Here is a 27,329-nt window from a genome sequence, read left to right on the forward strand (position 1 = left end):
GAACTGGAAAAACTCGACCGTGACAGGATTCGAACCTGCAATCTTCGGATCCGAAGTCCGACGCCTTATCCATTAGGCCACACGGTCACTGGCCGCCAAGTATTCCTTACATTCGTGTCATCTCGAAACGCTCATACCGCTGAGGAATTGTGTTTTCGTTCTACACAGCCGCTGCCTCTTGCTGCTTCCCACCCATTCGTTACATTCAAGCCTTTACGAGACCGACCAAGTAGAGATTGGGAACCAAGACCACACACTTTGTGCATTCGAAATCGAAGGCAGGGCGTCCCTCGCCGCATTTGCTACGATGGCGATTTCCTACTTCTGCAGAAGCGGCGGCGTCGACGACGACGACGCTCGCGAGAGGCTCTGTGATATTTGAAAAACACATGTAAAAAATATAATTCAGACTGCCGCCTCCCACCCTACGCTGTACCGCTTTGGAAAATGCTTTATCTGCGACATTCGCCTCAATCACATCTGAGAGTAATTCTAAATAAAACACCTGTTGCTAATTGTTCGTCGTTCCAGATACTGCTTGCTATACGGCCACGACGCGCAACTGATTTCGAAAATTCGTTTGCCTCCTGTGACGATCGAACTCACGACCCCTGGTTTACTAGACCAGTGCTCTGCCACTGAGCTAAAGAGGCGCGGCCTAGCGGTAGTTTTGCGTACTTCGTGCTTACGCTCGTCTGGATCATCAGGCTTAAGCTGACAACACTTCATATTACCGACTAATATTTGCAGCTATGGCGCACCATTACTGCTTGGCTACACATCTCACACGTAACCGATGTGCTCTCCAACCAACACCACTTACATTTCAGAACATGTCTTTGACACATGTCTACGAAATCACCTTCACCTTCAGATACACTTTCCTTGCGACTGATGGAGACGTAGGCAAAGTTTTAAGTTGCTATTTCCATTACGTCACATTGATCAGAAAAACGGTAATTTACATCTGCAGCGGAACAAAATTACGTTCCGCCCAGCGTGGGGCTCGAACCCACGACCCTGAGATTAAGAGTCTCATGCTCTACCGACTGAGCTAGCCGGGCTGCGTCGGTCATTACGAGTCGGGTCGCACGACACACAGTTCTCGTTTGGGTGGGGTGGTCCCATACAGAATCTCTCCATGCTGCCTAATGTTTTCCTAGCGTCACACACGTCACGTACTTCAGTTTTATTTCATAATCATTTCTGAGAGGTACAGGAACTGCATAAAAAACCTGCAGCGCTAGTGGTGTCAAAATTAACACACATATTTGATTTGACTCAGAAGCCGAACGGGTTACTTTCCGACGCTGTCTTAGATGCGCAAATGCCAGCCAAAACTCGCGGTGACGGCACTCAGCCGACCATTTCGCTAGATAACACCGTTCTGGCTGTGTGTGTATCACGCTCAAGTGCATCTCCAAGCAGGAAGTGGACAACAGCAACATTCAGACGATTTCGTACTGCTCAATAGCTACACTAAAACGGTGTGTTTCTTTTGCAGAATTGGAAAAACACGACCGTGACAGGATTCGAACCTGCAATCTTCGGATCCGAAGTCCGACGCCTTATCCATTAGGCCACACGGTCACTGGCCGCCAAGTATTCCTTACATTCGTGTCATCTCGAAACGCTCATACCGCTGAGGAATTGTGTTTTCGTTCTACACAGCCGCTGCCTCTTGCTGCTTCCCACCCATTCGTTACATTCAAGCCTTTACGAGACCGACCAAGTAGAGATTGGGAACCAAGACCACACACTTTGTGCATTCGAAATCGAAGGCAGGGCGTCCCTCGCCGCATTTGCTACGATGGCGATTTCCTACTTCTGCAGAAGCGGCGGCGTCGACGACGACGACGCTCGCGAGAGGCTCTGTGATATTTGAAAAACACATGTAAAAAATATAATTCAGACTGCCGCCTCCCACCCTACGCTGTACCGCTTTGGAAAATGCTTTATCTGCGACATTCGCCTCAATCACATCTGAGAGTAATTCTAAATAAAACACCTGTTGCTAATTGTTCGTCGTTCCAGATACTGCTTGCTATACGGCCACGACGCGCAACTGATTTCGAAAATTCGTTTGCCTCCTGTGAGGATCGAACTCACGACCCCTGGTTTACTAGACCAGTGCTCTGCCACTTTTTTTTTTTTTTTTTTTTTTTTTTTTTTTTTTTTTTTTTTTTTTTTTTTTTGCTCGTCTGGGATTTGAACCCGGGACCTCCTGCACCCTAAGCAGGAATCATACCCCTTTTTTTTTTTTTTATCCATTTTTTTTTTTATTTGCCTTAACCACTTTTTTTTGTTTTTTTTTTTTTTTGTTTTTTTTTGTTTTTTTTGTTTTTTATTTTTTAGGGTTTTTGCAATTCCGGTACCGGGAATCGAACCCGGGCCTCCTGGGTGAGAGCCAGGTATCCTAGCCACTTTTTTTTTTTTTTTTTTTTAATATATATTTTTTAATTTTTTTTACTTTGTTTGAAGAGATTGTAAATTTTTTTTTTGTGTTTTTGTTTTTTGTTCCTTATCGTTTTTCGTTTGTTTTGACAAATTTTCCAAATGATATATTTTTTTTTGTTCCTTAATCTCTAATCTCTTTGTTCGTTGTATTGTGGTTAGACGTTTGTCTTCTGTCCATCTGCGTTGTTCGTTTTCTTTCTTCGGGTTTGCATTTTTGTTGATTAAAATACACCAAAATATTTATATCGTCGAAAGAACTGCTACTGGGAAGGAAATATTCGTGAAATTCAGACGTTGTCATATGCATCATACCCAGGAGACAAATGAGTGTCTTCGCAGAGAGTATATCCTTCGACTGTAGTACAGGGATGACGAATTGTTGTAACCGATGTCCCACTTGTCCATGTTCTATGGCATCCCAAGGACGACGTGAAGAAAATGTTGAAATGTTGACTGATACCGGTGACCATATTGGCTGGTTGTGCGCCAGTGTTGTGTTGAGAGATAGACTTGAAAATCTAAGACATTAGGGGCACTGCCGGACAGAATATAGTTAATAAAATGTCCCACGAGCCATAGGTAACTGTTATGTTTGGCAGCTGGGAAAAGTCGGAAATCTGGGCGCAGAATGTCTTGGATCTGAATCGCATGAGGCGCAGTCCGGTTAAGCACAGCGAGTTTTTTGCGCGTCCAGTTCCAGATGTGCACTTGGTCCTTGCAGACAAACAGATGTGCAATAGTCGCCACCACGTGGCACAAGCCGCAGTAGGGACTCGGTTCAAGATTAATCCTGTGTCGCTTTTCTTGCGTCGGTACAGTTTCAGTGACCACGTCATACCATTTGGAGCGAACATCTGTCGGAAGTGTCGGATTATGAATGTTAGTCCAAACGAGGGACCAATTGCAAGCCGGATACTTCTTTTCCAAGGGGCCAGGCAGTGACGGCCGAAGTAAGTGGCGGTACAGTTGAACTGTCGGCTTCTTGAAAAGCTCGTCGTCGAGATAGCTACTTTCAAGATAATACAGTGCTATATGCTGAAAGTGCGGGCTGACGCGGCCAATGTCCACAGGCGGAGATAAGTTGGGAGGGCGGAACAGCTGATAGAGCCGCTTCGTGACGGTGTCTTCGCTGGCGGTGAGTATACGCCATGAGCGTTTCAGATACAGAGCCAAGGCGTGAATGCCGGGGTTTTTCAAGCCGAGGCCTCCCATATCGCATGGCAAAGCTGTCGTGGTGAAGGAAACCTTAAAAATATTGAGCTTCCAGACGTACCAGGCGGCCGCCGCTAGAAGTGATCTTGCTACTGTGGTTGGCATGGGTAGGACGGCGGCAACAAACTGTAATTTGGAGAGGGCATAAGAATTGACGAAAAAGGCTCGCTGCAAACGATCGAGGTGTCGCATATTTTGGTCACGCAGGAGTGCTTTTATCGCCTGAATTTTGGGTATCCAATTTTTGTGAGACATGTCCAGTGGCCGGGCCGTGACGTAGAGACCAAGGTGTTTTCTAGTCTGTACACAGGGCAGCCAAGCGTCGCCCGTGAGCGGTCGTTCCTGACCAAGCGTTAAGACGGCGGATTTATTGACGTTTAACATTGCACCACTATCGCTTTGGAATTCCTCAAGAATGCGCTTCGCTGCGGTGACATCGCGAACGTCATTAAGGAGCACGCTGACATCGTCGGCGAATGCTTGGACCACAGACTTGACACCATAAAACTGGAATCCAGGTAGGCTATGATGTAGGCGGCGCAACAAGGGTTCCATGAGGATCGCATAAAGCGTCGTTGAGAGAGGGCAGCCTTGCTTGATACCCCGTGAGAGCTGGATGTACTCCGTCAATGTATTATTGATCAAGAACCGTGTACGTGTACCACGGATACAGTTGTTGATGAGGTGGATAAAATTAAGACTGAAGCCCATAGTTTCCATCACGCTACTGAGATAACGATAGTCAGCCCGATCGTAAGCCCTGTCAAAATCGAGAAATGCTATGGCCATAGGAGTGTGGGTGGCCCAGGTGAGGGAGACGAGATCCCGATACAGCGCCAAAATGGTGGACAATGAGCGACCACGTATCGCACTCATTTGGTATGGTCCCAGAAGATCGGGTAACAGCTGCCGTAATCGGGCGTTGAGGGCGCGCGTCCGAAGTTTAAAGTCCGCATTGAGCAAAGTAATGGGCCGCAGATCTTTGGTGGTGATCGGCGTTGGCGTCTTAGGTAGTAAAACAGTTAACCCCTCTGTGAAGGCTTGGGGCAGAGCAATCCCACGTAGTATTTCATTGTACATCTCCGTGAGTCCGTCCCCTAATATAGGCCAATATTTGACGTAAAACTCGACAGAGAGCCCGTCCGTGCCCGGAGATTTGTTTCGTGGTGCGGCAAGCAGGGCATCCTTTAGTTCTTCGTTGGTAAAGGGAGCGAGCAAGTCCCGATTGTGGTCGTCGGTAATGCGGTACGGTGGGTCTCCAGAGTGATACCATTCTCGCACTTTCTCGTGTGGTATATCCGCACGGGTGTAAAGTGCGGCAAAGTGGTTGGCAACATGGTTTTTGATGTCGCGGTGTTGGGTATAAAAAGCACCGTCGGCATCTTGCAACTTATGAATAAGTTTCCTGCGCGCCGCATGTAACTGTTGGACGATATGGTGAACAGACGTCTGCTGTTGCGGCAAGTTGGTGAAGTCACGTGCACGAATCTGGTGGCCGATGGCGTTCCGTCCCATCAAGGATGTAATTTTCGCTTGGAGTCTGCGTACGTGCGTGATGTTATTAGGCACCTGATGATAATCCCGGTACAATTCTCGCAGGGCGCAGAAATAGAATTCAGTGATTTCTTTCTCACCGCGCGCGCGAATCCTGGCGTGGTGTCTGAGGCAAGTAATGAGTTTCCTCTTTGCATAAAGCGTCCACCAATCAATCCACGTGGGGTACGTGGGTCTGCGTGATGTTACGGAATGCCAAACCGACCGTATCTCACGCTCTAAAGTGGCGTCTTGTAAGAGGCGACAGTTGAGTTGCCATCGTCCGAAGCCTCTGTAAACCTTCTGCGGCGAGTGATTAAAGACGGTGTGGTAAGCGATATGGTCACTGAAATTAACGGGCCAATATTCGCAAGTTCCCACGTCGGCTAAAAGATCGCGGTGCACATATATGCGATCTAACCTGCTGGAAGACGTCGGCGTAAAGTGAGTAAAGGCAACATCATCTGGGTGTAAGGTCTCCCACGTGTCGACTAACTGCAATTCTGTGACCAGTGTCAGCAGTTCCTGACTGAAGTTAAAATTCGGCGTTTGATCGGAGCGGCGCAAAACGCAATTAAAGTCACCACCCATAATAATACGCAGACGCAAGTCGGTGATTAAAGGCGCTATCGCTCCAGTATAAAACTCCTTCCTCGCCGCTCGCGCGCTGGAACCGGAAGGAGCGTACACATTAAGAAGGAGTACATCATGGAACTGGGCGGCAATGCCCCGTCCTGTAGGTAACATGGACAAACAAGAACATTCAATGCCTTCCCGATACAGAATGATGGTACCGGCCTCCGTTCCTATATTGACAATGGCGTCATAACCGGGGACGTCGGCTAGGAGTGGAGTCATGGCTTCCTGTACGAACAGAATATCTATATCAGCGGCCCGTAAATACTGTCGAAGGCTGTGGATTTTTGCTTGAGAGACAATGCGGTTTACATTCACAGTAGAAATCTTATATGATTGTCGTGAACGGAGCGATATGGGACGACTGGTCATCTGCAGATGGAAACAGGTAAGATTTTTATCCCTTCAGCAGTCGTCCGCTTCGGAGGTCGAATAAGTCTAGACGTCGCCGTCCGTGGAAGCTGCATTGCGCCGGGGCGTAAGCAGCGTATCACCAGTTGCCATCGGTTCGTCACGGTCGGGAGTGCCGGCCATATCTTCAGTGTCATCCGCCCAATTGACAACAGACACAGCCGTTGTCGCGCCTGCTGTGGCGGTTCCGGAACCGCATAGCGGGCCGTCACCCTGCGCATCCGGCACTTGGTCCGTCCGCGGTGGTGCACAAGTCTCTGCCCTCCGCGTGTCAAGGTTGGAGACATCATCGTCAATAGTCATGGGTGAGGCCAACGACGGAAGACAATCGTCGGTCCCCGAAGTGTCATCGCAGATCATGCGGCCTGCTTGTTTGGCCTTTTCACGCAAGAGGGGCGCCGATTGGGCTGCCTCAGGACGAGCGATCCGACGTTTCTTGTGTTTTTTCGGGGAGGACCTACCGACGGAGACTTCCGCATTCTCTAAAGGAAGAGGAAGAGTCCCTGTCTCTTGCCGTCTGTCAACATCGGTAGTAGCAGCCTCTACGCCGTCGACCCGAGCTGCCTCACGTGAGGCGTCAGGCGGCACCGCGTCTAGTAAGCCAGTGGCCGGTAAAGCTTCCTGAGTGGTAGATATTTCCATAGGTACATCTCCGTCCTTCGTAATATCGGCCACACTAAGTCCCACGTCCACAGCCGGCGCCGTGGGTGTATTAGCACGGACCGCCGCTACATAAGTAGTCGGTAATATTGTCGGTTGCGTGGGAGTGGCTAGTTCACCCGCAGGCAGCTGTGTTACACGTCGTTGGATGCACTGTGCTCGGACGTGGCCTGTGGAATTACAGCCGGAACATGTACGGGGCTGACCCTCATACATGATTATCGCCCTGTATCCACAAATCGTTAGGTAGGATGGAATATGCCGTTGCAATTCGATCTTAATTTGCCGCACGCCATTCAAGACAGGGTACTTATGGAACGAGGCCCACTTTTCGGCAATGTTACTGATAATTTTGCCGTAGGACTTAAGAGAAGCATTAATTTGTTCGGCCGTGATTTCAAAAGGCAACTCGAAAATCCTGACGGTGCGAATACCAAGACCAGCGTGGACAACAGTCACCTCACCCACATTCCCGTCACTGTGTCGAAATTTATAAGTACCGCCACATGACTCGATGATTTTGTCGCACAATTCTGGGTCACGCAATTTGATATAAACCGTGCTACTAACAATAGACAAATGGATACCAATGATATCGGTGGGGGGTAATTTTACGTCTTCATCAAGAAATCGTTCGACTTCGTAATACTTCGGTCGAGAGAAACTGCCATCAAACATAAACTTCAAAGTATCTTTTCGCTCTGGGTGATCCATGTTAGGTTCTAGTCGTTAACAACAAGATGTAATGCGCGCCGCAACGGCCCTCGACGCACCACGTGCTGCACCGCAAGCCGCAGCTGAGCACGTAAACAACGCTCCAGGCACGTCCGACTGGCACGACGGCCGCACCTCGACTGCCACTGAGCTAAAGAGGCGCGGCCTAGCGGTAGTTTTGCGTACTTCGTGCTTACGCTCGTCTGGATCATCAGGCTTAAGCTGACAACACTTCATATTACCGACTAATATTTGCAGCTATGGCGCACCATTACTGCTTGGCTACACATCTCACACGTAACCGATGTGCTCTCCAACCAACACCACTTACATTTCAGAACATGTCTTTGACACATGTCTACGAAATCACCTTCACCTTCAGATACACTTTCCTTGCGACTGATGGAGACGTAGGCAAAGTTTTAAGTTGCTATTTCCATTACGTCACATTGATCAGAAAAACGGTAATTTACATCTGCAGCGGAACAAAATTACGTTCCGCCCAGCGTGGGGCTCGAACCCACGACCCTGAGATTAAGAGTCTCATGCTCTACCGACTGAGCTAGCCGGGCTGCGTCGGTCACTACGAGTCGGGTCGCACGACACACAGTTCTCGTTTGGGTGGGGTGGTCCCATACAGAATCTCTCCATGCTGCCTAATGTTTTCCTAGCGTCACACACGTCACGTACTTCAGTTTTATTTCATAATCATTTCTGAGAGGTACAGGAACTGCATAAAAAACCTGCAGCGCTAGTGGTGTCAAAATTAACACACATATTTGATTTGACTCAGAAGCCGAACGGGTTACTTTCCGACGCTGTCTTAGATGCGCAAATGCCAGCCAAAACTCGCGGTGACGGCACTCAGCCGACCATTTCGCTAGATAACACCGTTCTGGCTGTGTGTGTATCACGCTCAAGTGCATCTCCAAGCAGGAAGTGGACAACAGCAACATTCAGACGATTTCGTACTGCTCAATAGCTACACTAAAACGGTGTGTTTCTTTTGCAGAATTGGAAAAACACGACCGTGACAGGATTCGAACCTGCAATCTTCGGATCCGAAGTCCGACGCCTTATCCATTAGGCCACACGGTCACTGGCCGCCAAGTATTCCTTACATTCGTGTCATCTCGAAACGCTCATACCGCTGAGGAATTGTGTTTTCGTTCTACACAGCCGCTGCCTCTTGCTGCTTCCCACCCATTCGTTACATTCAAGCCTTTACGAGACCGACCAAGTAGAGATTGGGAACCAAGACCACACACTTTGTGCATTCGAAATCGAAGGCAGGGCGTCCCTCGCCGCATTTGCTACGATGGCGATTTCCTACTTCTGCAGAAGCGGCGGCGTCGACGACGACGACGCTCGCGAGAGGCTCTGTGATATTTGAAAAACACATGTAAAAAATATAATTCAGACTGCCGCCTCCCACCCTACGCTGTACCGCTTTGGAAAATGCTTTATCTGCGACATTCGCCTCAATCACATCTGAGAGTAATTCTAAATAAAACACCTGTTGCTAATTGTTCGTCGTTCCAGATACTGCTTGCTATACGGCCACGACGCGCAACTGATTTCGAAAATTCGTTTGCCTCCTGTGACGATCGAACTCACGACCCCTGGTTTACTAGACCAGTGCTCTGCCACTGAGCTAAAGAGGCGCGGCCTAGCGGTAGTTTTGCGTACTTCGTGCTTACGCTCGTCTGGATCATCAGGCTTAAGCTGACAACACTTCATATTACCGACTAATATTTGCAGCTATGGCGCACCATTACTGCTTGGCTACACATCTCACACGTAACCGATGTGCTCTCCAACCAACACCACTTACATTTCAGAACATGTCTTTGACACATGTCTACGAAATCACCTTCACCTTCAGATACACTTTCCTTGCGACTGATGGAGACGTAGGCAAAGTTTTAAGTTGCTATTTCCATTACGTCACATTGATCAGAAAAACGGTAATTTACATCTGCAGCGGAACAAAATTACGTTCCGCCCAGCGTGGGGCTCGAACCCACGACCCTGAGATTAAGAGTCTCATGCTCTACCGACTGAGCTAGCCGGGCTGCGTCGGTCATTACGAGTCGGGTCGCACGACACACAGTTCTCGTTTGGGTGGGGTGGTCCCATACAGAATCTCTCCATGCTGCCTAATGTTTTCCTAGCGTCACACACGTCACGTACTTCAGTTTTATTTCATAATCATTTCTGAGAGGTACAGGAACTGCATAAAAAACCTGCAGCGCTAGTGGTGTCAAAATTAACACACATATTTGATTTGACTCAGAAGCCGAACGGGTTACTTTCCGACGCTGTCTTAGATGCGCAAATGCCAGCCAAAACTCGCGGTGACGGCACTCAGCCGACCATTTCGCTAGATAACACCGTTCTGGCTGTGTGTGTATCACGCTCAAGTGCATCTCCAAGCAGGAAGTGGACAACAGCAACATTCAGACGATTTCGTACTGCTCAATAGCTACACTAAAACGGTGTGTTTCTTTTGCAGAATTGGAAAAACACGACCGTGACAGGATTCGAACCTGCAATCTTCGGATCCGAAGTCCGACGCCTTATCCATTAGGCCACACGGTCACTGGCCGCCAAGTATTCCTTACATTCGTGTCATCTCGAAACGCTCATACCGCTGAGGAATTGTGTTTTCGTTCTACACAGCCGCTGCCTCTTGCTGCTTCCCACCCATTCGTTACATTCAAGCCTTTACGAGACCGACCAAGTAGAGATTGGGAACCAAGACCACACACTTTGTGCATTCGAAATCGAAGGCAGGGCGTCCCTCGCCGCATTTGCTACGATGGCGATTTCCTACTTCTGCAGAAGCGGCGGCGTCGACGACGACGACGCTCGCGAGAGGCTCTGTGATATTTGAAAAACACATGTAAAAAATATAATTCAGACTGCCGCCTCCCACCCTACGCTGTACCGCTTTGGAAAATGCTTTATCTGCGACATTCGCCTCAATCACATCTGAGAGTAATTCTAAATAAAACACCTGTTGCTAATTGTTCGTCGTTCCAGATACTGCTTGCTATACGGCCACGACGCGCAACTGATTTCGAAAATTCGTTTGCCTCCTGTGAGGATCGAACTCACGACCCCTGGTTTACTAGACCAGTGCTCTGCCACTGAGCTAAAGAGGCGCGGCCTAGCGGTAGTTTTGCGTACTTCGTGCTTACGCTCGTCTGGATCATCAGGCTTAAGCTGACAACACTTCATATTACCGACTAATATTTGCAGCTATGGCGCACCATTACTGCTTGGCTACACATCTCACACGTAACCGATGTGCTCTCCAACCAACACCACTTACATTTCAGAACATGTCTTTGACACATGTCTACGAAATCACCTTCACCTTCAGATACACTTTCCTTGCGACTGATGGAGACGTAGGCAAAGTTTTAAGTTGCTATTTCCATTACGTCACATTGATCAGAAAAACGGTAATTTACATCTGCAGCGGAACAAAATTACGTTCCGCCCAGCGTGGGGCTCGAACCCACGACCCTGAGATTAAGAGTCTCATGCTCTACCGACTGAGCTAGCCGGGCTGCGTCGGTCACTACGAGTCGGGTCGCACGACACACAGTTCTCGTTTGGGTGGGGTGGTCCCATACAGAATCTCTCCATGCTGCCTAATGTTTTCCTAGCGTCACACACGTCACGTACTTCAGTTTTATTTCATAATCATTTCTGAGAGGTACAGGAACTGCATAAAAAACCTGCAGCGCTAGTGGTGTCAAAATTAACACACATATTTGATTTGACTCAGAAGCCGAACGGGTTACTTTCCGACGCTGTCTTAGATGCGCAAATGCCAGCCAAAACTCGCGGTGACGGCACTCAGCCGACCATTTCGCTAGATAACACCGTTCTGGCTGTGTGTGTATCACGCTCAAGTGCATCTCCAAGCAGGAAGTGGACAACAGCAACATTCAGACGATTTCGTACTGCTCAATAGCTACACTAAAACGGTGTGTTTCTTTTGCAGAATTGGAAAAACACGACCGTGACAGGATTCGAACCTGCAATCTTCGGATCCGAAGTCCGACGCCTTATCCATTAGGCCACACGGTCACTGGCCGCCAAGTATTCCTTACATTCGTGTCATCTCGAAACGCTCATACCGCTGAGGAATTGTGTTTTCGTTCTACACAGCCGCTGCCTCTTGCTGCTTCCCACCCATTCGTTACATTCAAGCCTTTACGAGACCGACCAAGTAGAGATTGGGAACCAAGACCACACACTTTGTGCATTCGAAATCGAAGGCAGGGCGTCCCTCGCCGCATTTGCTACGATGGCGATTTCCTACTTCTGCAGAAGCGGCGGCGTCGACGACGACGACGCTCGCGAGAGGCTCTGTGATATTTGAAAAACACATGTAAAAAATATAATTCAGACTGCCGCCTCCCACCCTACGCTGTACCGCTTTGGAAAATGCTTTATCTGCGACATTCGCCTCAATCACATCTGAGAGTAATTCTAAATAAAACACCTGTTGCTAATTGTTCGTCGTTCCAGATACTGCTTGCTATACGGCCACGACGCGCAACTGATTTCGAAAATTCGTTTGCCTCCTGTGACGATCGAACTCACGACCCCTGGTTTACTAGACCAGTGCTCTGCCACTGAGCTAAAGAGGCGCGGCCTAGCGGTAGTTTTGCGTACTTCGTGCTTACGCTCGTCTGGATCATCAGGCTTAAGCTGACAACACTTCATATTACCGACTAATATTTGCAGCTATGGCGCACCATTACTGCTTGGCTACACATCTCACACGTAACCGATGTGCTCTCCAACCAACACCACTTACATTTCAGAACATGTCTTTGACACATGTCTACGAAATCACCTTCACCTTCAGATACACTTTCCTTGCGACTGATGGAGACGTAGGCAAAGTTTTAAGTTGCTATTTCCATTACGTCACATTGATCAGAAAAACGGTAATTTACATCTGCAGCGGAACAAAATTACGTTCCGCCCAGCGTGGGGCTCGAACCCACGACCCTGAGATTAAGAGTCTCATGCTCTACCGACTGAGCTAGCCGGGCTGCGTCGGTCATTACGAGTCGGGTCGCACGACACACAGTTCTCGTTTGGGTGGGGTGGTCCCATACAGAATCTCTCCATGCTGCCTAATGTTTTCCTAGCGTCACACACGTCACGTACTTCAGTTTTATTTCATAATCATTTCTGAGAGGTACAGGAACTGCATAAAAAACCTGCAGCGCTAGTGGTGTCAAAATTAACACACATATTTGATTTGACTCAGAAGCCGAACGGGTTACTTTCCGACGCTGTCTTAGATGCGCAAATGCCAGCCAAAACTCGCGGTGACGGCACTCAGCCGACCATTTCGCTAGATAACACCGTTCTGGCTGTGTGTGTATCACGCTCAAGTGCATCTCCAAGCAGGAAGTGGACAACAGCAACATTCAGACGATTTCGTACTGCTCAATAGCTACACTAAAACGGTGTGTTTCTTTTGCAGAATTGGAAAAACACGACCGTGACAGGATTCGAACCTGCAATCTTCGGATCCGAAGTCCGACGCCTTATCCATTAGGCCACACGGTCACTGGCCGCCAAGTATTCCTTACATTCGTGTCATCTCGAAACGCTCATACCGCTGAGGAATTGTGTTTTCGTTCTACACAGCCGCTGCCTCTTGCTGCTTCCCACCCATTCGTTACATTCAAGCCTTTACGAGACCGACCAAGTAGAGATTGGGAACCAAGACCACACACTTTGTGCATTCGAAATCGAAGGCAGGGCGTCCCTCGCCGCATTTGCTACGATGGCGATTTCCTACTTCTGCAGAAGCGGCGGCGTCGACGACGACGACGCTCGCGAGAGGCTCTGTGATATTTGAAAAACACATGTAAAAAATATAATTCAGACTGCCGCCTCCCACCCTACGCTGTACCGCTTTGGAAAATGCTTTATCTGCGACATTCGCCTCAATCACATCTGAGAGTAATTCTAAATAAAACACCTGTTGCTAATTGTTCGTCGTTCCAGATACTGCTTGCTATACGGCCACGACGCGCAACTGATTTCGAAAATTCGTTTGCCTCCTGTGAGGATCGAACTCACGACCCCTGGTTTACTAGACCAGTGCTCTGCCACTGAGCTAAAGAGGCGCGGCCTAGCGGTAGTTTTGCGTACTTCGTGCTTACGCTCGTCTGGATCATCAGGCTTAAGCTGACAACACTTCATATTACCGACTAATATTTGCAGCTATGGCGCACCATTACTGCTTGGCTACACATCTCACACGTAACCGATGTGCTCTCCAACCAACACCACTTACATTTCAGAACATGTCTTTGACACATGTCTACGAAATCACCTTCACCTTCAGATACACTTTCCTTGCGACTGATGGAGACGTAGGCAAAGTTTTAAGTTGCTATTTCCATTACGTCACATTGATCAGAAAAACGGTAATTTACATCTGCAGCGGAACAAAATTACGTTCCGCCCAGCGTGGGGCTCGAACCCACGACCCTGAGATTAAGAGTCTCATGCTCTACCGACTGAGCTAGCCGGGCTGCGTCGGTCTCTACGAGTCGGTTCGCACGACACACAGTTCTCGTTTGGGTGGGGTGGTCCCATACAGAATCTCTCCATGCTGCCTAATGTTTTCCTAGCGTCACACACGTCACGTACTTCAGTTTTATTTCATAATCATTTCTGAGAGGTACAGGAACTGCATAAAAAACCTGCAGCGCTAGTGGTGTCAAAATTAACACACATATTTGATTTGACTCAGAAGCCGAACGGGTTACTTTCCGACGCTGTCTTAGATGCGCAAATGCCAGCCAAAACTCGCGGTGACGGCACTCAGCCGACCATTTCGCTAGATAACACCGTTCTGGCTGTGTGTGTATCACGCTCAAGTGCATCTCCAAGCAGGAAGTGGACAACAGCAACATTCAGACGATTTCGTACTGCTCAATAGCTACACTAAAACGGTGTGTTTCTTTTGCAGAATTGGAAAAACACGACCGTGACAGGATTCGAACCTGCAATCTTCGGATCCGAAGTCCGACGCCTTATCCATTAGGCCACACGGTCACTGGCCGCCAAGTATTCCTTACATTCGTGTCATCTCGAAACGCTCATACCGCTGAGGAATTGTGTTTTCGTTCTACACAGCCGCTGCCTCTTGCTGCTTCCCACCCATTCGTTACATTCAAGCCTTTACGAGACCGACCAAGTAGAGATTGGGAACCAAGACCACACACTTTGTGCATTCGAAATCGAAGGCAGGGCGTCCCTCGCCGCATTTGCTACGATGGCGATTTCCTACTTCTGCAGAAGCGGCGGCGTCGACGACGACGACGCTCGCGAGAGGCTCTGTGATATTTGAAAAACACATGTAAAAAATATAATTCAGACTGCCGCCTCCCACCCTACGCTGTACCGCTTTGCAAAATGCTTTATCTGCGACATTCGCCTCAATCACATCTGAGAGTAATTCTAAATAAAACACCTGTTGCTAATTGTTCGTCGTTCCAGATACTGCTTGCTATACGGCCACGACGCGCAACTGATTTCGAAAATTCGTTTGCCTCCTGTGAGGATCGAACTCACGACCCCTGGTTTACTAGACCAGTGCTCTGCCACTGAGCTAAAGAGGCGCGGCCTAGCGGTAGTTTTGCGTACTTCGTGCTTACGCTCGTCTGGATCATCAGGCTTAAGCTGACAACACTTCATATTACCGACTAATATTTGCAGCTATGGCGCACCATTACTGCTTGGCTACACATCTCACACGTAACCGATGTGCTCTCCAACCAACACCACTTACATTTCAGAACATGTCTTTGACACATGTCTACGAAATCACCTTCACCTTCAGATACACTTTCCTTGCGACTGATGGAGACGTAGGCAAAGTTTTAAGTTGCTATTTCCATTACGTCACATTGATCAGAAAAACGGTAATTTACATCTGCAGCGGAACAAAATTACGTTCCGCCCAGCGTGGGGCTCGAACCCACGACCCTGAGATTAAGAGTCTCATGCTCTACCGACTGAGCTAGCCGGGCTGCGTCGGTGACTACGTGTCGGGTCGCACGACACACAGTTCTCGTTTGGGTGGGGTGGTCCCATACAGAATCTCTCCATGCTGCCTAATGTTTTCCTAGCGTCACACACGTCACGTACTTCAGTTTTATTTCATAATCATTTCTGAGAGGTACAGGAACTGCATAAAAAACCTGCAGCGCTAGTGGTGTCAAAATTAACACACATATTTGATTTGACTCAGAAGCCGAACGGGTTACTTTCCGACGCTGTCTTAGATGCGCAAATGCCAGCCAAAACTCGCGGTGACGGCACTCAGCCGACCATTTCGCTAGATAACACCGTTCTGGCTGTGTGTGTATCACGCTCAAGTGCATCTCCAAGCAGGAAGTGGACAACAGCAACATTCAGACGATTTCGTACTGCTCAATAGCTACACTAAAACGGTGTGTTTCTTTTGCAGAATTGGAAAAACACGACCGTGACAGGATTCGAACCTGCAATCTTCGGATCCGAAGTCCGACGCCTTATCCATTAGGCCACACGGTCACTGGCCGCCAAGTATTCCTTACATTCGTGTCATCTCGAAACGCTCATACCGCTGAGGAATTGTGTTTTCGTTCTACACAGCCGCTGCCTCTTGCTGCTTCCCACCCATTCGTTACATTCAAGCCTTTACGAGACCGACCAAGTAGAGATTGGGAACCAAGACCACACACTTTGTGCATTCGAAATCGAAGGCAGGGCGTCCCTCGCCGCATTTGCTACGATGGCGATTTCCTACTTCTGCAGAAGCGGCGGCGTCGACGACGACGACGCTCGCGAGAGGCTCTGTGATATTTGAAAAACACATGTAAAAAATATAATTCAGACTGCCGCCTCCCACCCTACGCTGTACCGCTTTGCAAAATGCTTTATCTGCGACATTCGCCTCAATCACATCTGAGAGTAATTCTAAATAAAACACCTGTTGCTAATTGTTCGTCGTTCCAGATACTGCTTGCTATACGGCCACGACGCGCAACTGATTTCGAAAATTCGTTTGCCTCCTGTGAGGATCGAACTCACGACCCCTAGTTTACTAGACCAGTGCTCTGCCACTGAGCTAAAGAGGCGCGGCCTAGCGGTAGTTTTGCGTACTTCGTGCTTACGCTCGTCTGGATCATCAGGCTTAAGCTGACAACACTTCATATTACCGACTAATATTTGCAGCTATGGCGCACCATTACTGCTTGGCTACACATCTCACACGTAACCGATGTGCTCTCCAACCAACACCACTTACATTTCAGAACATGTCTTTGACACATGTCTACGAAATCACCTTCACCTTCAGATACACTATCCTTGCGACTGATGGAGACGTAGGCAAAGTTTTAAGTTGCTATTTCCATTACGTCACATTGATCAGAAAAACGGTAATTTACATCTGCAGCGGAACAAAATTACGTTCCGCCCAGCGTGGGGCTCGAACCCACGACCCTGAGATTAAGAGTCTCATGCTCTACCGACTGAGCTAGCCGGGCTGCGTCGGTCACTACGAGTCGGGTCGCACGACACACAGTTCTCGTTTGGGTGGGGTGGTCCCATACAGAATCTCTCCATGCTGCCTAATGTTTTCCTAGCGTCACACACGTCACGTACTTCAGTTTTATTTCATAATCATTTCTGAGAGGTACAGGAACTGCATAAAAAACCTGCAGCGCTAGTGGTGTCAAAATTAACACACATATTTGATTTGACTCAGAAGCCGAACGGGTTACTTTCCGACGCTGTCTTAGATGCGCAAATGCCAGCCAAAACTCGCGGTGACGGCACTCAGCCGACCATTTCGCTAGATAACACCGTTCTGGCTGTGTGTGTATCACGCTCAAGTGCATCTCCAAGCAGGAAGTGGACAACAGCAACATTCAGACGATTTCGTACTGCTCAATAGCTACACTAAAACGGTGTGTTTCTTTTGCAGAATTGGAAAAACACGACCGTGACAGGATTCGAACCTGCAATCTTCGGATCCGAAGTCCGACGCCTTATCCATTAGGCCACACGGTCACTGGCCGCCAAGTATTCCTTACATTCGTGTCATCTCGAAACGCTCATACCGCTGAGGAATTGTGTTTTCGCTCTACACAGCCGCTGCCTCTTGCTGCTTCCCACCCATTCGTTACATTCAAGCCTTTACGAGACCGACCAAGTAGAGATTGGGAACCAAGACCACACACTTTGTGCATTCGAAATCGAAGGCAGGGCGTCCCTCGCCGCATTTGCTACGATGGCGATTTCCTACTTCTGCAGAAGCAGCGGCGTCGACGACGACGACGCTCGCGAGAGGCTCTGTGATATTTGAAAAACACATGTAAAAAATATAATTCAGACTGCCGCCTCCCACCCTACGCTGTACCGCTTTGCAAAATGCTTTATCTGCGACATTCGCCTCAATCACATCTGAGAGTAATTCTAAATAAAACACCTGTTGCTAATTGTTCGTCGTTCCAGATACTGCTTGCTATACGGCCACGACGCGCAACTGATTTCGAAAATTCGTTTGCCTCCTGTGAGGATCGAACTCACGACCCCTGGTTTACTAGACCAGTGCTCTGCCACTGAGCTAAAGAGGCGCGGCCTAGCGGTAGTTTTGCGTACTTCGTGCTTACGCTCGTCTGGATCATCAGGCTTAAGCTGACAACACTTCATATTACCGACTAATATTTGCAGCTATGGCGCACCATTACTGCTTGGCTACACATCTCACACGTAACCGATGTGCTCTCCAACCAACACCACTTACATTTCAGAACATGTCTTTGACACATGTCTACGAAATCACCTTCACCTTCAGATACACTTTCCTTGCGACTGATGGAGACGTAGGCAAAGTTTTAAGTTGCTATTTCCATTACGTCACATTGATCAGAAAAACGGTAATTTACATCTGCAGCGGAACAAAATTACGTTCCGCCCAGCGTGGGGCTCGAACCCACGACCCTGAGATTAAGAGTCTCATGCTCTACCGACTGAGCTAGCCGGGCTGCGTCGGTGACCACGTGTCGGGTCGCACGACACACAGTTCTCGTTTGGGTGGGGTGGTCCCATACAGAATCTCTCCATGCTGCCTAATGTTTTCCTAGCGTCACACACGTCACGTACTTCAGTTTTATTTCATAATCATTTCTGAGAGGTACAGGAACTGCATAAAAAACCTGCAGCGCTAGTGGTGTCAAAATTAACACACATATTTGATTTGACTCAGAAGCCGAACGGGTTACTTTCCGACGCTGTCTTAGATGCGCAAATGCCAGCCAAAACTCGCGGTGACGGCACTCAGCCGACCATTTCGCTAGATAACACCGTTCTGGCTGTGTGTGTATCACGCTCAAGTGCATCTCCAAGCAGGAAGTGGACAACAGCAACATTCAGACGATTTCGTACTGCTCAATAGCTACACTAAAACGGTGTGTTTCTTTTGCAGAATTGGAAAAACACGACCGTGACAGGATTCGAACCTGCAATCTTCGGATCCGAAGTCCGACGCCTTATCCATTAGGCCACACGGTCACTGGCCGCCAAGTATTCCTTACATTCGTGTCATCTCGAAACGCTCATACCGCTGAGGAATTGTGTTTTCGTTCTACACAGCCGCTGCCTCTTGCTGCTTCCCACCCATTCGTTACATTCAAGCCTTTACGAGACCGACCAAGTAGAGATTGGGAACCAAGACCACACACTTTGTGCATTCGAAATCGAAGGCAGGGCGTCCCTCGCCGCATTTGCTACGATGGCGATTTCCTACTTCTGCAGAAGCGGCGGCGTCGACGACGACGACGCTCGCGAGAGGCTCTGTGATATTTGAAAAACACATGTAAAAAATATAATTCAGACTGCCGCCTCCCACCCTACGCTGTACCGCTTTGCAAAATGCTTTATCTGCGACATTCGCCTCAATCACATCTGAGAGTAATTCTAAATAAAACACCTGTTGCTAATTGTTCGTCGTTCCAGATACTGCTTGCTATACGGCCACGACGCGCAACTGATTTCGAAAATTCGTTTGCCTCCTGTGAGGATCGAACTCACGACCCCTGGTTTACTAGACCAGTGCTCTGCCACTGAGCTAAAGAGGCGCGGCCTAGCGGTAGTTTTGCGTACTTCGTGCTTACGCTCGTCTGGATCATCAGGCTTAAGCTGACAACACTTCATATTACCGACTAATATTTGCAGCTATGGCGCACCATTACTGCTTGGCTACACATCTCACACGTAACCGATGTGCTCTCCAACCAACACCACTTACATTTCAGAACATGTCTTTGACACATGTCTACGAAATCACCTTCACCTTCAGATACACTTTCCTTGCGACTGATGGAGACGTAGGCAAAGTTTTAAGGTGCTATTTCCATTACGTCACATTGATCAGAAAAACGGTAATTTACATCTGCAGCGGAACAAAATTACGTTCCGCCCAGCGTGGGGCTCGAACCCACGACCCTGAGATTAAGAGTCTCATGCTCTACCGACTGAGCTAGCCGGGCTGCGTCGGTGACTACGTGTCGGGTCGCACGACACACAGTTCTCGTTTGGGTGGGGTGGTCCCATACAGAATCTCTCCATGCTGCCTAATGTTTTCCTAGCGTCACACACGTCACGTACTTCAGTTTTATTTCATAATCATTTCTGAGAGGTACAGGAACTGCATAAAAAACCTGCAGCGCTAGTGGTGTCAAAATTAACACACATATTTGATTTGACTCAGAAGCCGAACGGGTTACTTTCCGACGCTGTCTTAGATGCGCAAATGCCAGCCAAAACTCGCGGTGACGGCACTCAGCCGACCATTTCGCTAGATAACACCGTTCTGGCTGTGTGTGTATCACGCTCAAGTGCATCTCCAAGCAGGAAGTGGACAACTGCAACATTCAGACGATTTCGTACTGCTCAATAGCTACACTAAAACGGTGTGTTTCTTTTGCAGAATTGGAAAAACACGACCGTGACAGGATTCGAACCTGCAATCTTCGGATCCGAAGTCCGACGCCTTATCCATTAGGCTACACGGTCACTGGCCGCCAAGTATTCCTTACATTCGTGTCATCTCGAAACGCTCATACCGCTGAGGAATTGTGTTTTCGTTCTACACAGCCGCTGCCTCTTGCTGCTTCCCACCCATTCGTTACATTCAAGCCTTTACGAGACCGACCAAGTAGAGATTGGGAACCAAGACCACACACTTTGTGCATTCGAAATCGAAGGCAGGGCGTCCCTCGCCGCATTTGCTACGATGGCGATTTCCTACTTCTGCAGAAGCGGCGGCGTCGACGACGACGACGCTCGCGAGAGGCTCTGTGATATTTGAAAAACACATGTAAAAAATATAATTCAGACTGCCGCCTCCCACCCTACGCTGTACCGCTTTGCAAAATGCTTTATCTGCGACATTCGCCTCAATCACATCTGAGAGTAATTCTAAATAAAACACCTGTTGCTAATTGTTCGTCGTTCCAGATACTGCTTGCTATACGGCCACGACGCGCAACTGATTTCGAAAATTCGTTTGCCTCCTGTGAGGATCGAACTCACGACCCCTAGTTTACTAGACCAGTGCTCTGCCACTGAGCTAAAGAGGCGCGGCCTAGCGGTAGTTTTGCGTACTTCGTGCTTACGCTCGTCTGGATCATCAGGCTTAAGCTGACAACACTTCATATTACCGACTAATATTTGCAGCTATGGCGCACCATTACTGCTTGGCTACACATCTCACACGTAACCGATGTGCTCTCCAACCAACACCACTTACATTTCAGAACATGTCTTTGACACATGTCTACGAAATCACCTTCACCTTCAGATACACTTTCCTTGCGACTGATGGAGACGTAGGCAAAGTTTTAAGTTGCTATTTCCATTACGTCACATTGATCAGAAAAACGGTAATTTACATCTGCAGCGGAACAAAATTACGTTCCGCCCAGCGTGGGGCTCGAACCCACGACCCTGAGATTAAGAGTCTCATGCTCTACCGACTGAGCTAGCCGGGCTGCGTCGGTCACTACGAGTCGGGTCGCACGACACACAGTTCTCGTTTGGGTGGGGTGGTCCCATACAGAATCTCTCCATGCTGCCTAATGTTTTCCTAGCGTCACACACGTCACGTACTTCAGTTTTATTTCATAATCATTTCTGAGAGGTACAGGAACTGCATAAAAAACCTGCAGCGCTAGTGGTGTCAAAATTAACACACATATTTGATTTGACTCAGAAGCCGAACGGGTTACTTTCCGACGCTGTCTTAGATGCGCAAATGCCAGCCAAAACTCGCGGTGACGGCACTCAGCCGACCATTTCGCTAGATAACACCGTTCTGGCTGTGTGTGTATCACGCTCAAGTGCATCTCCAAGCAGGAAGTGGACAACAGCAACATTCAGACGATTTCGTACTGCTCAATAGCTACACTAAAACGGTGTGTTTCTTTTGCAGAATTGGAAAAACACGACCGTGACAGGATTCGAACCTGCAATCTTCGGATCCGAAGTCCGACGCCTTATCCATTAGGCCACACGGTCACTGGCCGCCAAGTATTCCTTACATTCGTGTCATCTCGAAACGCTCATACCGCTGAGGAATTGTGTTTTCGTTCTACACAGCCGCTGCCTCTTGCTGCTTCCCACCCATTCGTTACATTCAAGCCTTTACGAGACCGACCAAGTAGAGATTGGGAACCAAGACCACACACTTTGTGCATTCGAAATCGAAGGCAGGGCGTCCCTCGCCGCATTTGCTACGATGGCGATTTCCTACTTCTGCAGAAGCGGCGGCGTCGACGACGACGACGCTCGCGAGAGGCTCTGTGATATTTGAAAAACACATGTAAAAAATATAATTCAGACTGCCGCCTCCCACCCTACGCTGTACCGCTTTGCAAAATGCTTTATCTGCGACATTCGCCTCAATCACATCTGAGAGTAATTCTAAATAAAACACCTGTTGCTAATTGTTCGTCGTTCCAGATACTGCTTGCTATACGGCCACGACGCGCAACTGATTTCGAAAATTCGTTTGCCTCCTGTGAGGATCGAACTCACGACCCCTGGTTTACTAGACCAGTGCTCTGCCACTTTTTTTTTTTTTTTTTTTTTTTTTTATTTTTTTTTTTTTTTTTTTCATTATCCTACGAAGGCTAAGAATCCCATGATTATCAACTAGCTACTAGAAGCTGAGCAAATGAATTTCCTTTAAAATAGGTTTAAAACATAGGGAGGTTCTGACCGAGTGGGCATGCTCTGGAGCCTCTTTGCTCCGGAGATTAGAAAAACAGTCCTCTGGGCCGGATTTGAACCAGCGACCTATGGATAACTGTGAATCTTCCCTACAGTCCACCGCTCTACCAACTTTTTTTTTATTTTTTTTCTTTTATTTTTTGTTTTTTTTTCTATTTTTTTTTTTTATTTATTTTTTTTTTTTTTTATTTTTTTATTTTTTTTTTTTTAATGTTGGGCCTTCCATCTCCCCATACAGCCCATCCATTCGCTCACCTTTTTTGCCTTCTTCGGCGAGCTTCGATGCTATACTCTTTTGATGCTATTTCACTGTGGATATTCTGAAATTCATAGTTGTTATATTTTGATTCCTTTGTGTTTGAAGTGATATTGAAAAATTTTTTTTTGTTTTAATTTTTTTTATTTTTTTTTTGATTGTTGTTTTTGTTTTATTTTTGTTGTTTTTTTGTTGTTTTTTTTTTTTTTTTGTTTGTTCTTTTTGTTTTTATGTTTGTTTCTGTTAATATTGTTTATTTGATTTTACTGCATGCGGAGTTGCAGGGTGCCGACGTCATTCAAAGCTCGTCTTCTCGAAAGTTTGTTATGCCTTTGGCTTCCCCAAGCGATGGCTTGGACTAGTCTGATATATTCCATTTTTGCTGTGTGGTTTCCCAAGTCGCCTTCTCTTAGCTCCGAACGACTCAGGCGCCAAAAACTGCGCTCTGCATACGAATGTGGAAAAGAGAAATGATGAAATCCATGTTGCCGCGGAATGAGTTGAAGAAGAAGGAAAGAAAAAAAAAAAAAAAAATGAAGAAATAAATCCTGTTTCATCTTCCCTCGTCGACGTCAAAGAAATAAAGAAGCAAGTAATGTTCGCAGTTGAGTGAAACGGATACATCTTCCATGTAAGTTTGCAAACATAAAACATAAACGAAAAACCCAGTGGACACCACGTCCAAACGAATGGTCAGCTTCACCATCCATGTTGGGAGAATGTAAATCAAATTCCTGCTGAATTAACGGAGACGAAGGGCTAGGTTAAACAGACATTTAAAACACCAAGCATGAACATTCCCAATCAGTGACTACTGCAGACACCATGAGTGTCGACTTTGTTCCTTTTCTTCTTTTTCGTTGTTTCATTGTTGTCGTTGGACATATTTGTTTTTTTTTTTTTTTTATTTGTAATTTATTTATTGAGATTTTCATTTATATTTGAGAAGGTGGATATATACGTGGCCGTGGAAGAAACCTTACTGAATTCGTTTACAGGGTCGTGATTTGGAGCGCTAAGATATAATTTGCAAACTTTTGCCTATGTTTGACATCCTGCATTAGCAGTTGTGCCTGTGTGGCGAGGTATAATCTGTAGTCCAGGTATGAACGCCCCTCCTGGGCGCCAAGCAAGTAACATAGGGTGTGTCCAGCCAACCACGTCCAGGTGTTTGCCTTGGTTGTGGGGTAGTACGCGTCGTCGGGTTGGAGCACGGACGTAAGAGAGATGTGCCGTCGTGCCGTGCGGCAGATCAAAGCCATGGTCATTCTACACCATTCCCAAATAAGACTGTTCGCACCACAAACACATCTGTGTTGCAAAGTGTCGACAAGGCCGCACTCCCTACATTTGTCAGTAGCTGACAAATGTATTCTATGGAGTTTTTCGGCTGTGGGTAGAGTTTCATTAACAACTTTATACCACAGTGATCGAATACCGGTATCTAGCACTTTGTTATGTATAGTCTTCCAGATTAGAGCCCAGTCTTTAGAGGGATACTTCAGTTCCATGCGGTTGACCCTGCCTGTGTCGTTCAGTAGCCGGTAGAGGTTGGCAGTGGTAAGGTCACGTAGCGGGACTCTCGATTTCATTTGGAGATAACTACTTTCTAAAAGAAACATCCTAATGTTGTTTGCTTTGAAATGCGTTTCCCGAAGGTTGATGGGGATGTGCATAGTCTGAGGCTGAAATGTGCGTATGGCCATACTCAGCGCACTGTCAGGATATTCGTGGCAGAGCTGCAGTGTACGCCGGATCAAGAGTGCCTTACATTTGGTTTGAACATCCGTCAGGCCGAGGCCGCCTTTGTCTGGTGGGAGAGTGATGACATTGATGCCCACCTTGAAGATGTCACCCCTCCAGATGTACCAACCTACTGCCGACATAATTTTCCTCGCAACACTGTCGACCACAGGAAGTATTTGCCCGACATACCAAATTTTCGAGAGAATCATGGTATTAACGAAATGAACTCTCTGCAATAAGTCCTGTTCTCTGCCTTTATGATACTGTAAGCAGCCCCGAGACACAGCCAAAAGATGTTTCCAATTGTCTACCGTTGTTCGTAGGGGGCAACTGCTCATCTTGATACCAAGAAGTTTGAGAGTCGCACATCTTCTGTACGGCAAAGGGGCGTCTGTGCGAAATCCACTGCCTATAGGCAGGAGGCAAGTCTTTCCATAGTTTAGCTGAGAACCGGAGGCTCGCTCGTAATCGGTGATACTATTCCTAACGGCCGTGAGGTCTTGTTCCGAACGCACAATGACACCCACATCGTCGGCGTACGCAATGCATTTGAGGGTGCTGGAATACAGGTTTAAACCTTGAAGGTTACAATTCAGCATCCTTACAAGTGGCTCAATTGCGATCACGAAGAGACACATGGACATGGGACAGCCTTGTCTGATTGACCGCTGAATCGGAATCCGCCGGGTGAATTGACCATTGACGATGATCTGAGAAGTGGCCGAGGTGTACATGTTGCTGACCATTGCAGTAAAGCCGTCACCAAATCCTAAGTGGTTCATGGTGTGGAAGAGGTAGCGATGCAGGATCCGATCAAAGGCCTGACATTGATCTAAAGCCAAGATTGCTGCTTCCGGGCGTGTGATTGCAGTAAACGAAACGAGCTCCCTGTAATCGGCAAGACATTTAAAGATCGTGCGGCCCGGGACCGCTGCTGCCTGGCTGTGATGTATAATTTTTGCAAGGACATGTTTAAGTCTACCTGCTATGACGCGGGCCACAATCTTGTAGTCAGAGTTCAACAGGGAGATAGGGCGGAATTTGGCAATATCCTGATGGGGGTATTCTTTTGGGACCAAAACGATCAGGCTGTCATTGAAACCATCTGGTAACTGTTGGCCGGCGCGCAGTTCATTGCAGATGCAAACAAAACAATGTTCGAGGAGGTCCCAGAACTGCTTATAAAATTCAATCGGCAGACCATCAATGCCGGGCGATTTGTTGGCCTGAGCCCTGCTCAGTGCCTCCCGAACCTCCACCGCGGTGACATCACTGATCAACAATTGCCTGTCGTCCTCATCGAGCGTTGTCGGAAGATATACATGCATCGCCGCGATTGCCGCATCATCGGCTGGTTGTGCTCTGTATAGTCGCTCGTAGTAGGCCGTTAGAGACTCCTTAATTTCAGCCTGGGTCGTCACAAAGGTACCGTCTTCAGTTCGTAAGCGGGTAATCAATTTTTGTCGTGCGCGGCGTTTCTCTGTCCCTAGGTGGAAGGCGGATGGTTGTTCGTCAGAAGTGCCGGCGCTATCTCGCGAACGGATTTTAACGCCTTCCATTTGCCTGCGTTTGAGGAGCGTCAACTTTGATTTGATCCGTTTAATCTGAAGAAATTGTTCCTGCGTGACATGTGCTTCAGAATACAAGTCACGGAGACAGCGAAAATAAAATTCAAAAGTCTCTTTCTGCATCCGGCTCCTGTCAGAACTATACGCCTTCAAACAACGAATAAGCCTAGGTTTTGCACAACGGCACCACCACTGCGTTACCGATGGGAATGTTGGTCGTCGACGTAAACAAATCTCCCAGGCTTCTTGTAGACGGTCTCGTAACTCCTGTTCCCTGAGAATACTGACGTTAAGTTTCCATCCTGTCCGACCACGGAAAGTTTGCTGGCGCGCCATACGAATGATACAATGGTAAGCTAAATGGTCGGAAAAATACAGGGGCCAGGTTTCCGAGGAAGATACCCGCTCTCGCAGGTTTTTCCCCACGTAGATCCTGTCGAGGCGGCTGGCCATTTGTGCAGTATGGTACGTGAAGCACCGTTGTTCCCCGTGTGTTATTTCCCACGTATCCTCCAGCTCTAATTGACGTACTGTTTCGCCGAGAGTAGCACATCCATTAAAGTTCGGCCATTGGTCCTTTGGCTTCAAAACACAATTAAAATCGCCTCCGATAACCACGTCCTCCCGGCTGCGGCGCAAAAGATATAATAAGTCAGTGGCAAAGAACTGAGCTCGTCTCGTTCTATTCTGATTCCCGGAAGGGGCATATACATTAACAAATCTAATGCCGTTGATAAGGCACGCTATACCCCTGCCATTTTCGAGTCGTTCAACGTCGGAGACGGCCACGCCCACTT

At 47.9% G+C, this 27,329-nt stretch overlaps 33 non-coding genes across 33 annotated transcripts; all 33 read right to left on the minus strand.

The window, feature by feature from the left end:
* Positions 1-14: 14 nt before the first annotated feature.
* Trnar-ucg lies at positions 15-87 on the minus strand. Its single transcript has one exon. It is a non-coding gene; the product is annotated as a tRNA-Arg (tRNA).
* Positions 88-581: 494 nt separating this feature from the next.
* On the minus strand, positions 582-653 carry Trnat-agu. Its single transcript has one exon. It is a non-coding gene; the product is annotated as a tRNA-Thr (tRNA).
* Positions 654-991: 338 nt separating this feature from the next.
* On the minus strand, positions 992-1,064 carry Trnak-cuu. The gene has a single exon. It is a non-coding gene; the product is annotated as a tRNA-Lys (tRNA).
* Positions 1,065-1,517: 453 nt separating this feature from the next.
* Positions 1,518-1,590, minus strand: Trnar-ucg. Its single transcript has one exon. It is a non-coding gene; the product is annotated as a tRNA-Arg (tRNA).
* Positions 1,591-8,122: 6,532 nt separating this feature from the next.
* On the minus strand, positions 8,123-8,195 carry Trnak-cuu. Its single transcript has one exon. It is a non-coding gene; the product is annotated as a tRNA-Lys (tRNA).
* A 453-nt stretch (positions 8,196-8,648) lies between these two features.
* Trnar-ucg lies at positions 8,649-8,721 on the minus strand. The gene has a single exon. It is a non-coding gene; the product is annotated as a tRNA-Arg (tRNA).
* Positions 8,722-9,215: 494 nt separating this feature from the next.
* Positions 9,216-9,287, minus strand: Trnat-agu. The gene has a single exon. It is a non-coding gene; the product is annotated as a tRNA-Thr (tRNA).
* Positions 9,288-9,625: 338 nt separating this feature from the next.
* Positions 9,626-9,698, minus strand: Trnak-cuu. Its single transcript has one exon. It is a non-coding gene; the product is annotated as a tRNA-Lys (tRNA).
* Positions 9,699-10,151: 453 nt separating this feature from the next.
* On the minus strand, positions 10,152-10,224 carry Trnar-ucg. Its single transcript has one exon. It is a non-coding gene; the product is annotated as a tRNA-Arg (tRNA).
* Positions 10,225-10,718: 494 nt separating this feature from the next.
* Trnat-agu lies at positions 10,719-10,790 on the minus strand. Its single transcript has one exon. It is a non-coding gene; the product is annotated as a tRNA-Thr (tRNA).
* Positions 10,791-11,128: 338 nt separating this feature from the next.
* On the minus strand, positions 11,129-11,201 carry Trnak-cuu. The gene has a single exon. It is a non-coding gene; the product is annotated as a tRNA-Lys (tRNA).
* A 453-nt stretch (positions 11,202-11,654) lies between these two features.
* Positions 11,655-11,727, minus strand: Trnar-ucg. The gene has a single exon. It is a non-coding gene; the product is annotated as a tRNA-Arg (tRNA).
* A 494-nt stretch (positions 11,728-12,221) lies between these two features.
* Trnat-agu lies at positions 12,222-12,293 on the minus strand. The gene has a single exon. It is a non-coding gene; the product is annotated as a tRNA-Thr (tRNA).
* A 338-nt stretch (positions 12,294-12,631) lies between these two features.
* On the minus strand, positions 12,632-12,704 carry Trnak-cuu. Its single transcript has one exon. It is a non-coding gene; the product is annotated as a tRNA-Lys (tRNA).
* Positions 12,705-13,157: 453 nt separating this feature from the next.
* Positions 13,158-13,230, minus strand: Trnar-ucg. Its single transcript has one exon. It is a non-coding gene; the product is annotated as a tRNA-Arg (tRNA).
* Positions 13,231-13,724: 494 nt separating this feature from the next.
* Trnat-agu lies at positions 13,725-13,796 on the minus strand. Its single transcript has one exon. It is a non-coding gene; the product is annotated as a tRNA-Thr (tRNA).
* A 338-nt stretch (positions 13,797-14,134) lies between these two features.
* Positions 14,135-14,207, minus strand: Trnak-cuu. The gene has a single exon. It is a non-coding gene; the product is annotated as a tRNA-Lys (tRNA).
* A 453-nt stretch (positions 14,208-14,660) lies between these two features.
* On the minus strand, positions 14,661-14,733 carry Trnar-ucg. The gene has a single exon. It is a non-coding gene; the product is annotated as a tRNA-Arg (tRNA).
* Positions 14,734-15,227: 494 nt separating this feature from the next.
* Trnat-agu lies at positions 15,228-15,299 on the minus strand. Its single transcript has one exon. It is a non-coding gene; the product is annotated as a tRNA-Thr (tRNA).
* A 338-nt stretch (positions 15,300-15,637) lies between these two features.
* Trnak-cuu lies at positions 15,638-15,710 on the minus strand. Its single transcript has one exon. It is a non-coding gene; the product is annotated as a tRNA-Lys (tRNA).
* Positions 15,711-16,163: 453 nt separating this feature from the next.
* Positions 16,164-16,236, minus strand: Trnar-ucg. Its single transcript has one exon. It is a non-coding gene; the product is annotated as a tRNA-Arg (tRNA).
* A 494-nt stretch (positions 16,237-16,730) lies between these two features.
* On the minus strand, positions 16,731-16,802 carry Trnat-agu. The gene has a single exon. It is a non-coding gene; the product is annotated as a tRNA-Thr (tRNA).
* A 338-nt stretch (positions 16,803-17,140) lies between these two features.
* Positions 17,141-17,213, minus strand: Trnak-cuu. The gene has a single exon. It is a non-coding gene; the product is annotated as a tRNA-Lys (tRNA).
* A 453-nt stretch (positions 17,214-17,666) lies between these two features.
* Positions 17,667-17,739, minus strand: Trnar-ucg. Its single transcript has one exon. It is a non-coding gene; the product is annotated as a tRNA-Arg (tRNA).
* Positions 17,740-18,233: 494 nt separating this feature from the next.
* Positions 18,234-18,305, minus strand: Trnat-agu. The gene has a single exon. It is a non-coding gene; the product is annotated as a tRNA-Thr (tRNA).
* A 338-nt stretch (positions 18,306-18,643) lies between these two features.
* On the minus strand, positions 18,644-18,716 carry Trnak-cuu. The gene has a single exon. It is a non-coding gene; the product is annotated as a tRNA-Lys (tRNA).
* A 453-nt stretch (positions 18,717-19,169) lies between these two features.
* Trnar-ucg lies at positions 19,170-19,242 on the minus strand. The gene has a single exon. It is a non-coding gene; the product is annotated as a tRNA-Arg (tRNA).
* Positions 19,243-19,736: 494 nt separating this feature from the next.
* On the minus strand, positions 19,737-19,808 carry Trnat-agu. The gene has a single exon. It is a non-coding gene; the product is annotated as a tRNA-Thr (tRNA).
* A 338-nt stretch (positions 19,809-20,146) lies between these two features.
* Positions 20,147-20,219, minus strand: Trnak-cuu. Its single transcript has one exon. It is a non-coding gene; the product is annotated as a tRNA-Lys (tRNA).
* A 453-nt stretch (positions 20,220-20,672) lies between these two features.
* Positions 20,673-20,745, minus strand: Trnar-ucg. Its single transcript has one exon. It is a non-coding gene; the product is annotated as a tRNA-Arg (tRNA).
* A 494-nt stretch (positions 20,746-21,239) lies between these two features.
* Trnat-agu lies at positions 21,240-21,311 on the minus strand. The gene has a single exon. It is a non-coding gene; the product is annotated as a tRNA-Thr (tRNA).
* Positions 21,312-21,649: 338 nt separating this feature from the next.
* Trnak-cuu lies at positions 21,650-21,722 on the minus strand. The gene has a single exon. It is a non-coding gene; the product is annotated as a tRNA-Lys (tRNA).
* A 453-nt stretch (positions 21,723-22,175) lies between these two features.
* On the minus strand, positions 22,176-22,248 carry Trnar-ucg. The gene has a single exon. It is a non-coding gene; the product is annotated as a tRNA-Arg (tRNA).
* Positions 22,249-27,329: the final 5,081 nt, after the last annotated feature.

The sequence above is a fragment of the Schistocerca americana genome, unplaced genomic scaffold (assembly GCF_021461395.2).
Source record: "Schistocerca americana isolate TAMUIC-IGC-003095 unplaced genomic scaffold, iqSchAmer2.1 HiC_scaffold_165, whole genome shotgun sequence".
NCBI lineage: Eukaryota > Metazoa > Arthropoda > Insecta > Orthoptera > Acrididae > Schistocerca > Schistocerca americana.